The 13,730-nt window shown below is 42.3% G+C and overlaps 1 protein-coding gene across 2 annotated transcripts in view; it reads left to right on the top strand.

The window, feature by feature from the left end:
* Positions 1–232: 232 nt before the first annotated feature.
* Positions 233–13,730, top strand: part of UGT8 (UDP glycosyltransferase 8) — an 82,635-nt gene continuing 69,137 nt past the window's right edge. The window contains exon 1 of one of the 2 annotated variants that reach the window (XM_026013443.2): positions 233–499. The gene's annotated coding sequence lies outside the window, so the exon portion shown is untranslated. Of the gene's footprint in view, positions 500–3,323; positions 3,522–13,730 lie in introns of those variants that run through there. The other variant, XM_072755361.1, reaches the window with a different exon arrangement.

Genomic DNA, 13,730 nt, shown 5'->3' with positions numbered 1-13,730 from the left:
AGCATCCCGGTGCCAGGACCTGCCGCCCGCCCAGCCCGCGAGCGCGTCGCACGAAGGCGCGTCCGCACCCATGTCCCGGCCGGGGCGGCGGCAGCAGGCGTCCGCAGGCGTCCGCAGACCCTGGCGTGTGATGCGAGGCTGAGCGCGTGGCGCCCGCGTCGTGCCCCGCCGAGCCGGACGCGGGAGGAGAGGGCGCGCTCCAGCTCTTCTAGCCGAGCGCGGGGCGGGGCGCGGCTGGGGGGGCGCCACCCGCGGGGAGCAGCGGAGGAGCAGGCGCGCTGCGGGCCCGAGGGAGGGCACCGTTAAAGCTTTGCCATCGTTGCGAGCCCCGTGAGTCCGTCCTAAGCTAACACACTAACTCCACAGCCTCCATCACGCCCCCGAACCACCGAAGGCGGCGACACCTGATCCGGCGCACCAACACGGGTCCCTTCTGTCCCCGGATACGATTACGCGGCGGAGACACATTCAAACTCACGCGCAGCAGCCGAGAGCCGAGGTGAGTAGAGGGACCGCGCGGTTCCCGCGGGAGGCCGGGGGCGGGCCGGGGGGAGGAGATGGGCGTTGTTTGCTCCCGGAGGTGAGCGCGGGGCGCGAGGCTGCGATCCCGGGCTGGGGGGCTGGGGGGCTGGGATGGAAAGGGCCGAGGGGGTTGGGCTGAGCGAGGTAGGGAGTGGGGAGCGGGGAGAGAGCTTGAGGGGCTGTGCCGGAGAGGTTCCCGGCTGCCCGGGGTCGCTCGGTGCTCCTCTCTCTTCCATATGGCACCCGTTGGAGGGTCTTCTTGAGCAGGTGCGCGCCGAACTCGAGACGGGAGGGGACACCCTGGCGCGGGTCTGGCCGAGGACCTTGCACTTGACCCTGGAGGGATGGGCGTCCGGGAGCCCCAGGGCGGGAGCCCGCTGCGGGCGGGCCTGGGGGACCAGGAAGTTTCGGACCTCTCGGGACAGGCTCCCCCTTCGTGCGCTCCCTAAAGGGGGGCCGAGCCGAGCGCGTGGGGGGTGGGGAGTCTCCGGGGCTGCGCGCCCCCGCACCTGCTCGCTCGCACGCTCCCTCGGGCGGGACCTTCGAGCCTCGGCCGCAGCCCGCCTGCCGGTGCGACCCCCCTCCCCGGGACCCACGCGGTTGCGAGAGCCCTGCGGCGTGCCCTGGCCTCAGAGCAGCCTGCGGGAAGTAGGGCGCCTTCCCCGGGCTGCAGGAGCGGCGAGGGGGCCGGGGCGGCGTGGTGTGGGGGTGCGGGCGGCGGGCCGCGCCGAGGGCGGGACGGGCGGAGGCGGCGAGGGGCGCAGTCGTGCGTCCGGGGCAAGTCAGCGGTTGGTCTCCAGGTGGATGAAGTGGAGCGCCGTGAAGGTGCCCGTCGGCAAGCGCCTCCTTGGGGAAACAGCCGCGCCTGTACCTGCACCGCCGGTTCCCGTCACCTTCAAGCATCTCGGGGCCCGGGGGAGGGCGAGGTGGACTTCTGAGGGCCCCAAAGACTAACTCCTTGGGAGGCTAGAGCGTGTGGAGCAGCCGCTCTTAAGGAGGGGACGGGCGGTGGCGGTGGCGGTGGCGGTGGGCGGTGTTCTCCAGCAGGAGTGACCCCAAGTCACCTGTACTGTGAGTCATGTTCCTAAGACGTAGCCTTTTATCTCAGGTGGGCTGCACCCAGAAAAGATCACACAAACAAACAGAAACACGACCTTAAAAACAGTCCCTTTAAGGCTGTCCCCTTGTGTATGGAGTTTTTCAAGATTGATAGCCCGAAGGTGTGGCTGGTTGGCTATTTGCCAAGAGTGCTGGGGTTTCTTTTTCTGTAATTTCGTGTTCGGAAAAAGGTCTCCAGTCAGAATTGCCGTGCTTATATATCCTTAGAGGGTAAAAAAAAAAAAAAAAAGATTGCCATTTGAAGAAAGGATAGAAGGTCCTGTTTAATTGGTATTCTAATCCTATTAGGATTAATCACACTTTATTCTCTGGAGGTTTTTAAATTAATTGAAGAGTCAGTGTTATATGATAAGGGAATCCAGAATTTGTTAACTAAGTTAAATCATAAATCAGCATTCTTTTTCCCCCCAATCCCAAAGAGGAAACAGTGGATTTAGTTTTCTAATGTAAAAACTATCTTCTGGTAGGTAGTTTGAGGTTTGGCTTTAGGAACCTAACTATTCAGCAACAATTCTAGATCATTCCAGAGGGAAATACTCTAGTATTGTTTGATTTGCCTGCCACCCACAAGATAAAGGTGACATCCAGTGAGTGTTGTGTGATTTAGTGCCATAGGATTGTTTAAAGACTACAGTGAAGTATAATGCCTGGACATTTGGTGAAAGCTTAATAGTGTTTTTGTAGCTGGACATAACTGAATAGAAACAATACTTCTGACTTTTTCTGAGGAATGCAAATGTAGAGATCCAAACTCTTTAAATATATAATTTTCAGAGCTTTATGCTTCTTGTAGTAATACTTGGTGCAAAAACAAAACAAAACAAAACAAAACACCACCACCAACAACAAAACAACTTGGTGCACTCATTAGGAAATTAAACCAGTGGATTAAATAAAGATATTTACAACAAAATTTATTTCTTATAAAATCTATTTTTTCATGTGTAAAGAGCTTGACATTTGATTTAAGTTACTTAAAACATTTCATAATACCTTGTCAGCTTTGTTACCACTTAAATATTGATGATAAAGGAAGAAAAATAACCACATGCCCATTTTTCAGACTCCTTTTCAAAGTTATATATTTATTTGTCAAATAATATTGAGTTGATGCTGGGACACCTGGGTGGCTTTGAGCATTGAGTGTCTGCCTTTGGCTGGGGGTGTGATCCCAAAGTCCTGGGAGTACCTGGATCGAGTCCTGCATCAGCTCCCTGCATGGAGCCTGCTTCTCCCTCTGCCTGTGTCTCTGCTTCACTTTCTCTCTCCAGGTCTCTCATGAATAAATAAATCAAATCTTAAAAAAAAATATTGAATTGATGCTACTTAATTTACACTAGATTTTCAGATATATCAAGAGAGTATGAACTTTTGATTGTTTTATTTTATATAATAATACTCTGTTTATGGATATTGATGCCATCTGGGCCGTTGCTTATTTGCATAAGTGCATCTTCTCCATGGCTGTGTCCTCACATGATCAATTACTGAAACTTAAAAATGCAGCTATAAAAGCAAATTATTTCTAAATCTTACACTCCTACTTGCTCCCCTGGATTTAAGTTAATTTTTTTGTTGGCTTGTCTTCATGAGCATGAATTCATAAAGAGTTGAATGGTGCTAATCGTTGAGGTGTATAGAGCTGTTTTTGTTTATAGTAAATGGTCTCAGTTTGCCCTGTTGAAATACTAGATTGGAGACAGAAGTACTATTCTTCCTTTTATGGTTTTTCTGGGTTCTCTTTCTGTTATCAGCTATCACTTTCTACTGCTGTCAGGCTGTGAGCGTGTCCTGCTGCTGTATTATCTGTTGTCTTTTTTTTTTTCTGTGAAATGATGTGGGCTATTGACCGAATATAAAGCCTGTGGACTTTGTGACAGGTACTTGCTGTTCTCATGCTTTATTTCTGGGCTGGATTGTAAGCTATATGGCTGAGGTTCCTAGTAGGATGGCTTCTGTACGTAAATGGTTTTAATACAATATTGTTTTACAGAATGTTTTGTGTATAAGATCTTTAGAAGGGTGTCTTAATTCCAGACGGTTCTGTCTACTACTGAAAAATCTTTGCTTTTCTGAGAAATCGAAGTAGCCCTTAAAAACAGTACTTTTACAGTAGGCCAGATTGCTTTTGTTTAGGAATATGTATACAGTGGTATTTTCTGTACCACTTTCTGCCATTGAAACTAGCTAGCCATATGTAATGTTAAGTTTTCTTATTCTGGAAGCCAGGAATAAGAAGTATGACTTGATAATCTTGATAACCATAGTTGAAGCTAAGTCAATCATTTCATTTTTTTTTTAAATTTATTTATTTATGATAGTCACACACAGAGAGAGAGAGAGAGAGGCAGAGACACAGGCAGAGGGGAGAAGCAGGCTCCATGCACCAGGAGACCGATGTGGGATTCGATCCCGGGTCTCCAGGATCGCGCCCTGTCCAAAGGCAGACGCCAAACTGCTGCGCCACCCAGGGATCCCTAAGTCAATCATTTCAATATTATTTTGCCTACCTACGTATGAAGGAGCTACGTAATCAAATTAGTTTGAATAAATTAGTTTAATTTAACCTTAGAAAATAGTAGTAATCAACATCTTTCTAACCCAAACCATTTTACAAGCATTCATTCTTTTATTCAACAAATATTTATTAAGAGCATATTGTATTGTTGTGCTCTGGGGATATACAGACACAGAAAACCCTGGAAGGGCTCTGGCTTTAAGAGGTTAGATAGATTGAAAACAAACTAGTTTCAATAAGTGCAATATAATGCTGTAAAGTCTATGAGTGCTGTGATAAAGATATGCAGAGTGCCCTGAACAGGCATTTGGAAGTGAGCAGAAGACTAGAGAGGCTTTGTAGAGAAGGTGACATAAAAGTCAGTGTTATAGGCACAGGCAAGGTCATGGGGGGCTGTTTGCCATCATAAAGAATATGGACCATTTTCTGCCCAAGTTTGTTCCAAACACAAGAGTGATACGATGAAAAGTTAACTCTCACAGCCATCAACAAGGATGGATCTGAGGAATATGAGACAGGATTGGTGGTTTGGAAGGTATTGGAGTGATCTTGTTGAGGACCTTATACTGTAGTGTGGTAGCAGTGAGGTGAAGAAAAGGGTTTGATCACATGGATGATAAGGTAGGAGAATCTCTGGTGAGTGATTACATGGTAGGTGACATATGAGGATGGGATAGGAACTTTAAAGGAGAGGCAGGTTGGAGGAGCAAGGGTGATCGAGTTCCGTTTTGGAAATGAATGTGAAGTACTTACAGAAAATCCAACCGAAGAGGCTGGTCCAGTGGATCATTGCACAGAAGTTCCGAGTAGAGAGGTCTTGGCTGGATAAATAAGGTAGATAAACGGATGGTTAAATAGGTAGGTGGACAAATGGACGGATGGATGGATGGATGGATGCACTGATTTAGCAGTTTTCAGTACATGGGTGGTTGAAAAAAAAAATGAAATCGATATGCCTTTCAGGATAGGTACAAAGAGTAAGAGGGAGATAAAAGCCTGGGGAATCTTAAAATGTAAACGTTAGGTGAGAAATAGGGGAGCAGTAAGGAATGAGAAGTACAGAGTGAAAAGCAGGAGGAAAATTGGGGGAGAACAGCTTTTTTAGTAGCTGAAGGAGGAAAGAAGTTCAAGAAGTAAAATTAAGTACTAAAATGAAAGGTATTGGACAGTCCTGGTTCTGCCCCTAACTCTGTGCCTTGAACTTAGACTATAGTTCTCATTTACAAAAAGAGAGTCCAAGTGCCTACACCATGTGGCTACGGTGAAGATCAGATGAGATTAAAGTCTGGCAAGCTCCGTACCTAAGAGGTTATTGATTTGCGTTCATTAAATGCTGGCTGTTTTTTATGAAAAGCAGAATTTGGATTTGGTGATTAGTTGGTCTGTAGAGACTATTGCTTTCAGCAGTACGTGCTCTCAGGGATCAAGGAGGGTGATTAAAGATATATTTCAGAGGAAAACTTGATCAGATTTACAGCCTTTGGGGAGGAAGCCGGTAAAATTAGGGGCAATTGGAAGTTTTGAAGGGAGCAGAGAGAGCATCGGAAAGCCTTCCTTGAGGAGAGGGTGGGAATTGCAAGAGCTCTGGGGGAGTTGTTGGGATCCTCAGGACAAGCCACGCTTCTACCAGCCTGGAGAGTTCTGTAGTATATAGGTTGTGTTTTTAAAAGCATCTGGGATCCCTGGGTGGCGCAGCGGTTTGGCGCCTGCCTTTGGCCCAGGGTGCGATCCTGGAGACCCGGGATCGAATCCCACGTCGGGCTCCCGGTGCATGGAGCCTGCTTCTCCCTCTGCCTGTGTCTCTGCCTCTCTCTCTCTCTCTCTCTCTCTCTCTGTGTGTGTGACTATCATAAAAAAAAAAAAAAAAAGCATCTGGTAGGGGTAGCCCCGGGCAGCCCAGGTGGCTCAGTGCTTTGGCGCTGCCTTCAGCGCAGGGCGTGATCCTGGAGACCCGGGATGGAATCCCACGTCGGGCTCCCTGCATAGAGCCTGCTTCTCCCTCTGCCTGTGTCTCTGCCTCTCTCTCTGTGTCTCTCATGGATAAATAAATAAAATCTTAAAAAAAAAAAAAAAATAAAAGCATCTGGTAGTCAAATCGTAGACATTTTAAATGTCTTGTTAAATTATTTTTGGTATTATAAGTGAGTTCTAGTTTTTTTAGATAATCTAATAAGGGCATAGATTATTCATTTTAGAAGAGTCTGAACAAAAACAAGAAGACAAATGATATTAATATTTGATGATCAGAAGGTACTTTCATATCTTATATGGTCTTAAAAGTCAACACTATGGGAAGCAATTACTAACTTGTATAATAGGAGAAAGACTGATTTATTATTTGTTTTTAAAAAAATTAGGTGTACCATAGTAATATTTAAAAATGCCTACTTTTTTTTCCCTTGGATTTTCTCTATTTGGATGGGTAATGCTTTATATCGGAGATAAACATCTAAAATTAAATTTCTGTTTTACTATGTGTATACATTTTTCACCCTGTAATTAGTGAGCATCTTGAGAAAATGTTTGCATGTATGAACTGGTTTGGGAACCAATCAACAATCGAACATAATGCATATTATTTACTAATTGATTGTAAGGCATATTGGTGATTAATTTGTTATAAATACTATAGATTTTTCTTTTTTAGTTCAAATTGGTATGTTTCAGTACATGCTTATTACCATTATTTACCACTTGTCATGTGGCACTTGGTGTATACTTAGTTTTTAGAATTTTTTAAAAAAATAATTTATTTATTCACAAGACAGAGAGAGGCAGAGATGTAGGCAGAGGAAGAAGCAGGTTCCCCATGGGGAACATGATGTGGGACTCAAACCCAGGACCCTGGGATCACAGGATCACGCCCTGAGCCAAAGGCGGATGCTCAACCACTGAGCCACCCAAGTGCTCCAAGAATAGAAATACTTCTGTAGGTATCCCAGTTCACTAAAAAATTTACATTATAACCAATTTGGTAGATATTTGCTTGATATTGGAATATTATTGATATATAATACGTGTAAAATTATTTTGTATTTTTCAATTCTATTTTTAAAAAATTAATACTTGATATATTTTCAAGAAATCAAGTCATAATTTTTTAGCTGTTACATTGGCTATAACTGGCTTTAATAAGTAATAACTGTGGTGCTGATTTTCCTCCAAGTGAGTCATTTTAGTTTAATAATATGTCCCCATGAATTTAAAAAATATATTTTTTTAAAGAAAGTAGAATCTAGTGTACGAATATGCTGTATTTGAATAGTTGTATAAAAATTCAGTTTTTATAAACCGAGTCATATTTATAGAATTTAAAATAAAGGTGATGGATATACAGATGTTTGTTAATCTTTATAGGGCTTTTCTGTATGTTTCATATATTTTACAGTAAAAAATATGGACAAATGTGGGCACTAAGCATATAAGTGTATCAAGAGATGCACTGCTATTTACAGCAATATCAAAGTAAATCTTTCCATAAAAAGAATCCTTTTTCCATTAATCTGCTTTGCAAATTCAAATTTCTCTAATCTATTTAAGTCGATATACACCACTAGCACACCACCACCAAACTTGGACACACCTCTGTACCACATTTTGTTTTTTGTTTGTTTTTTTAAAGATTTTATTTATTTATTCATGAGAGACAGAGAGAGAGAGAGAGAGAGGCAGAGACACAGGCAGAGTAAGAAACAGTCTCCATGCAGGGAACCCGACGCGCAGGACTCGATCCCAGGTCTCCAGGATCACACCCTGGACTGAAGGCGGCGCTAAACCGCTGAGCCACCCAGGCTGCTCTCTGTACCACATTTTGAATGGAGTTCCATCCACCAGACTTTTTTAAACTTCTAAATTTAAGATAAAGGCTTAATGTGATCCCTCATCATAACATCCCTTGTTCTTAAGAGGAGACATCAGCAGAAAGATTTCTGTTGTGGTTTTTGTGTGTTCCTGTTTGTTTTAATTAGCAGTGGAATGAATGAATACTTCGGTATGTTGCCTTCCTGCTTTGAGAGAGTTGCTTTAAGATTGGATAGTATTGGATAGTGCAGGGCCTGCAGGCCCTTCCCAGTAGGTTCTCAGGAAGAAAAGCCTTGTGCTTTACATAGCTTTTGCATTTGTTGGGCTGTACCTGTTGTTCGTTTGTACACACCAGCCAATCAGAAAGAGCAGGGCTTAGAGGGAAACTGGTCAAGCAGGTTTGCCCATCTATTTAAATGGTAAGGAAAGCAGTGAAATTTGTGGATAAGGTCAAGGGTGGAACTATTTTAAGGAATATTAATGCTAATCACTGACTCTTTCTCCAGGGTTTTGAAAATCCGTTGGGGGCATTTGTGAGAACGTGTCTTCAAGGAGCTAGAGTGAGAGTAAAGGGAACTGAAAGAAGGAAATAAGAAATAGGGAATTAGAACTAGGTGAACAGAGGGAAAGGAGAAACAATAGTGAAGGGGAAAACAAAAAAAGAGGAAGAAGTCAAGTGTTTCAGTGTCCGTTATAGGCTTTGTGTAAGCTTTGGTCTGAGAATGAGTTTAATTAAAACAAGCAAACACCTGTGGTCTTCAATATCCAATCTAGGGAACGCTTTACAGGGTCAGAGCTGAGGCTTACTGGGAATATTCATGGGAAAATGTTGTAGTTAACATCTCTTAACACTAACTTTGTGTTTGAAGTATTACATAGTTCCCTTGAACAGTAGTGAAATGTTCTATTCATACAGCTTATTTGTAATCAAATTTCTTACTCATATACCCTAATCGTTTTATCCTCCTTCCACCCTGAGGGTTGTCCAGTAGGTAGTCATGTTTTATAAACCATGACCTGGGAATGCAGAGCTCTTAAGTAACTTCTGGAGATCACTAGGATAGTCTGTGAGGATTTGGTGTTGGAACACAGGCTTCTTTCCTAGAGTGGTGCCCTGGAACTGTAGCTCACCACCTGCTGAAACCTGGATGCCATGAAATGACCTTTATTTTTATTTTTATTTTTTAAATTTTATTTAGTTATTTGAGAGAGAGAGAGAGAGAGAACGCACAGGAGCGGGGGAAAGGGAAGAGTGAGAAGGAGACTCCCCATTGAGCAGGGAGCCTAGTAAGGGGGTCCATCCCAGGACCCTGAGTTGAAGGCAGACGCTTAACCGACTGAGCCACCCAGGTGCACCTGAAATGACCTTTATTTTATTTATTTATTTTTAAATAAATTTATTTTTTATTGGTGTTCAATTTGCCAACATACAGAATAACACCCAATGCTCATCCCGTCAAGTGCCCCCCTCAGTGCCCGTCACCCATTCACCTCCACCCCCCTCCCTCCTCCCCTTCCACCACCCCTAGTTCGTTTCCCAGAGTTAGGAGTCTTTATGTTCTGTCTCCCTTTCTGATATTTCCCACACACTTCTTCTCCCTTCCCTTCTATTCCCTTTCACTATTATTTATATTCCCCAAATGAATGAGACCATATAATGTTTGTCCTTCTCCGATTGACTTACTTCACTCAGCATAATACCCTCCAGTTCCATCCACGTTGAAGCAAATGGTGGGGATTTGTCGTTTCTAATGGCTGAGTAATATTCCATTGTATACATAGACCACATCTTCTTTATCCATTCATCCTTTAAATAAGTCTTTCCTTAGGCCTCACGAGAGACTCTTTACCCATTACCTGAGATTTTCTTCCCCTTGAGCCCCTGGAATGGTTGGCTATTCTCACTCATACACTGCATTTTTATTTATAAATAGAGGATTCACAGTTTGCAAGTCTAGCTCTGACTTCTTAGGTATTTCCTCTGTAGAGTTTCAGCTCAGCTTCCAAACTCAGGTCTGACACCCTCATTTGCCTCTCTTTGGGCATAGACTTGGGTGCCATTTTGGGATCTAGCCTCCTTTTTTCCCCTTATATCCAGCTGGTCCCTAACTCCATCACTCACTGTCTTCTTCATGAAGACCTTTCACACATTGATACTTTACACTTAGCTTCTGCTGCCTGATTCAGTCCCTGTCACTTGCTGACCACATCAGTGCCTCCTTCTCACCACACCCTGCTCCTTTGTTCCTCTTCTCTCCATCTCTTACTGGGACCCATTTGGCTTCCAAGAGTGCCATTCAACTGTGCCATTAATTTTCACGTGGGAAATTCCGGCTTTTGGGGCCTTACTGTCCAGCTGCATTCTGATCACCCTCCAATAGGTCCCCATCTATCAGGTTCCATTTATTCCTAGAGGTATTTGTTTCAGGATATTCCCCCACCTGATTTGTCCTGCTTTTTTTTCTCTCTGGACTTGCAAATTTTCATCTTTAACCATATTGACACTTAAGTTCCATCTCAGACTACTGCTTCCCAGTCTCTTGATTTTCTTTGACTTTGTTTCCTACTTATATTGATGATCCTTTAATACTGAATTAGGTTAATTCTCTGAGAAGAGTATGAGCCCTTAGAAGGTGGGCCTTTGCCCATAGTTGCCTCATAATGTCTCAGACAAACACATTGATCACAGATAGGATTTTAAAACAAAATTGAGTGGTACCTTTAGTGACTAGGGCAGCAAGGGAGACGCATTCTCCAATTTTCTATATGTATGTTGATGCTTTATCTTTGTTCTTTCCATATTTGTATAATTCAACCTTGAAATATTCCCTTATTTTGCTTTTAAATGAAATGTGCTATGTAGAAAGCTGTATCGCTTAGTCACACCAAAGTTGGATGTTATTATCTGTTACCTCTACATTGTGAGTCCTTTGTACTCTTTATTATAATATTTATTGTCACTTAGTAGGTTTGTCTTTTTGAATTTACCTGGGGCTTCTAATGGATGGAAGTACATGCACAGCTAACTCTAGGCAAGGCTAATAAAAGGAAATAATGACAGAGATAATTACATGTATTTAGTTTTGTATTCTGTGTTTATTTTTTTTTATTTTTTTATTTTTTGTATTCTGTGTTTATATCTGAATATAAGCACACCTGATGTCATGAAACCGTAGTTGGAGAAAGAAATGATTACACATATTAGGAAGATCTGACTTAGGAGACATTTGAATTGCTCCCTTCCTCCCCACCCCCAGATAAGACATTTCATACCAATTAATTTAAAGCACCAGTCCAGGCAGAGTTCTTTTTTTCCCTCTTCTGTGCTTATTTCCTCCTTTGGTAATTGGCAAAATGCTCTGGTTCTAAATGTCTCTTCTTCTGTCTCCTTCTGCGCAGGGGCAGTAGGAGTGGGAATAGGAATGAGAACATTTTAAGGAATTTCTTCAACCAAACTGAAAAGAAAATAAACAGGTTTGGTTAAACTATTCATAAGAAGTGATGCCTGAGTCTGCTGTTTGCCTCTTCTTATTTTTTTTTCTTTTTTTTTTTTTTTTTTTTTTAATTATTGAGCCCATTTGGGAGGTAACTGTGGTATTTTGGTCAGTTAGAATTTATTTGGCATATGCTTTGGGATATTGTTCTTGTTCAGATTTCACAACTATGCAGAATCTACAGAAACAAGGTCCTCTGGCTGTTCTGCTCCTTGCTTTTGCTGTCCCACTCTTTCTTCCTACACCTGCCTGCCCTTCTGGAGGTAATGTTCCTGCCTTTGGTGGGGAAATCAGAAGAGGGACCCTAGTGGTCGGGGAGGGGAGGATGTGGGTAAAGGTGTATGTGGGGTCATAGGGGTGTGCCCATCACTTACACAGGAGCTGGTATTTTATTCAGATCACCTTGTATAGTAGTAGTCCAGCCTGAATAAGAACCCCAACTGCTTTATGCTTTTTCATCGTTATTTTGACAGTAAAAATACTTCAGCTTACAATTTTGATACTCCTTAAATGCATTCCTATTCCTCCTCATACTTCTCTGCCCAAAAAGACATGAGATGTTTTGAACTAGACATGTTGATTCCTGGAGGTCTGTATAGTGAGTATCTGTAACATAGGCGAATTAATTCAGACATTCATTCAACAAGCAGCCTATTTTTTTTTTCAAGCAGCCTATTATATGATAGAACTCTTCTGCCTTAGAGCTAGAATACATGGTGATTTTTAAAAACCTAGCATAAAATTTAAAAGTTTTTGTAAAAAAGGTTTAAAGAGGTCATTATTAAAGCTTTTCAGAAACTGCTTCTGATTTGGGTGTCTCAGAATTTAGGAAAAAGTTATCTATCGCCTGACATAAGGCAGTGGCCACTTTGGAGAGTCTTTATATGGTACAGATAAGAGATAGTGAATTAGGACCCAGGAAACCTGAGTGCTAGGTCCCACTCTGTCAGTGAGTAACTACAAACTTACCCAGGTGATGCTAGGCAACTGCCCCCCCCCCCCCCCCCCCGAGAACTTGTCCCTTTCTTTACAAATGAGAAGATTTGGACTCAGTTATCTTTAGTCTTTAAATTGGGACTTTGTTTTTTTAAAGATTTTATTTATTTATTTGAGAGAGAGAGAGCACAAGCTAGGGGAAGAGGCAGAGAAAGAGGGAGGAGTGGACTTCCTGCCCAGCAGAGTGCCCAACATGGAACTCCATTCCAGGACCCTAGGATCATGACCTGAGCCAAAGGCAGATGCTTAACTGACAGAGCCACCCAGGCATCTCATACTTTGACATGTTTTAAATGAAAATACATATTTTAAAAATATTTGGTATCATTTCATAACAAGTGTATTAAGTACCAGTATTCAAGTAAATTTGTATTGTTTCCAAGACTAATAACAATGGTGATGCTATATGAAAGATTTCTCTGGACTTGCTTCATTATGCTGAATACCACGTATAATTCTAGATGTTAAGAAGGCACAAAATTACATTTTCACATGTTAGTGAGGAAGCATCAGAGAAATGCATTCTGTCTTTCTACAGAACCTACCCAAATCTTTCTCTTCTGGGGAATGATATAACTTTGCTCTTTTATCTAATAGCTCATAGTAACCTTCTCTTATGATTATGAGGTGATTATGCAGGTATTTTATAAGACAGCATTGGGAAAGTTTGTTGTTTGTTCATGTGGACTTCCAAGGAATTAAACAGAAATATCCAGAAGTTTGTTTTTTGATTTGTTTTTGGTTATAGTTGTGCCAATGTTTTTGGTTCTAAAATGTGTTTAAGATATCACTTGGCAATTTATTTTGTGAGTGTTAATAATGTTAATGTAGAAAATGTTAAAAATCCACTTAAACCAGTAATATTAACAAAAAGGATTTTATTAATAAGGAAGAGAAACAACCTATGATATTTTGTGACCCTAATACATTTCTGCAGCCTTAAGACTATCATGTAATGATGTTTTAAAAAGGTGTTTCCTGGGGTGCCTTTTTGGCTCAGTCAGTAGAACCACGTGACTCTTGATCTCAGGGTTGTTGAGTTCGAGCCTCACTTTGGACGTAGATACTTTAAAAAATTATAGTAAAAAAAAAAACAAAAACAAAACAAAAACTGTTTCTCCATATGTGAATTTGTCCTGTTGTGTTGATCTGGGTCTTCTTCCCATTCACTGTGGTATTCCACAAGTTAAAATCCTAATAAAAGACAATTATAAAAAGTCCTAATGAAACATTTTAAAACATTGCCAAACATTAGTTTTCTTTTAAGAAAGCCTGTACTT

The sequence above is a fragment of the Vulpes vulpes genome, chromosome 4 (assembly GCF_048418805.1).
Source record: "Vulpes vulpes isolate BD-2025 chromosome 4, VulVul3, whole genome shotgun sequence".
Lineage (NCBI taxonomy): Eukaryota > Metazoa > Chordata > Mammalia > Carnivora > Canidae > Vulpes > Vulpes vulpes.
This window is presented reverse-complemented; position numbering and strand designations above follow the sequence as displayed.